This window comes from Sorex fumeus, unplaced genomic scaffold (assembly GCF_029834395.1).
Source record: "Sorex fumeus unplaced genomic scaffold, SorFum_2.1 ptg000134l, whole genome shotgun sequence".
Taxonomy (NCBI): Eukaryota; Metazoa; Chordata; class Mammalia; order Eulipotyphla; family Soricidae; genus Sorex; species Sorex fumeus.
The window spans coordinates 2,074,628-2,075,820 of NW_026606191.1; positions in this window are offsets into that span (position 1 = coordinate 2,074,628).

Genomic DNA, 1,193 nt, shown 5'->3' on the forward strand with positions numbered 1-1,193 from the left:
TCTGCCATATGAGAATTCACACTGGAGAGAGACCTTATGTTTGTAAGGAATGTGGGAAGGCCTTTGTTGAATCCTCAGGCCTTACTCGGCATATGAGAATTCACAATGGAGAGAAGCCTTATGGATGTAAGGTTTGTGAAAAGGCCTTTGTTAGTTCCTCAAGCCTTAATTTGCATATGAGTATTCACACTGGAGAGAAGCCTTATGGATGTAAGGTATGTGGAAAGGCCTTTGTTGTATCCTCAAGACTGATCACCCATATGCGAATTCACACTGGAGAGAGACCTCATGTCTGTAAGGAGTGTGGGAAGGCCTTTGTTTCTTCCTCACACCTTAATGATCATGTGAGAATTCATACTGGAGAGAAACCTTTTGTTTGTAAGGAATGTGGGAAGGCCTTTGTTTGTTCCTCAAACCTTACTGTTCATGTGAGAATTCACACTGGAGAGAAACCTTTTGTTTGTAAGGAATGTGGGAAGGCCTTTCGTCGGCCCTCAGGCCTTACTGTACATAGGTCAGTTCACGCTGGAGCGAAATCTTTTATATGTCAAGAATGTTGAAAAGCCTTTCTGTTTCTTTCTCGTCTTAGGAAATATAAAATTCATAAATAGAACATTTTGGTAAAGTCTATTGTGTTTGGACCATGGGATGCTGTGCTACAAAGTGCAGCCAGCAAGGAAATAATCCTGGTAGTGTGTAACAAACTTTCTGTGATGTCAGTCTATAAGGGAAAGTCTATGCCAGTGTCCCTGAATTTGAACTTGATGTGTATGTTAATATGTACTTTTTAGATTTTCTGGTGAAAGCTAAGAGGAATGTGAATAAAAATGCAAAAAATAATCCCCTTTGCTCAGGGCTGTCAAGGTCAAGAGTGGCAGAGATTAGTACCAGGATTTTGCTGCATAGATTGGAGGCCAGCCACACTTGCTAGGGGAAAAGGCAGCTCAATTAGAGAAGGGAGCACCAAATAAAGGGTGTTAGGAGGATCCTCCCAGGATGGGAGAAGCATGCTGAAAGTAGAATATAGACAAAACATGATTAACACTCAGTGCCTCTTTTGCAAACCCCAACACCCAAAAGGAGAGAGAACAAAGGGGAATGCCCTACCACAGAGAAAGGGTGGGATGAGGGGATGGGTGGTGGGAGGGATACTGGGGTCCGTGGTGGTGGGTTGAGGGATGGGTATTTGTTCA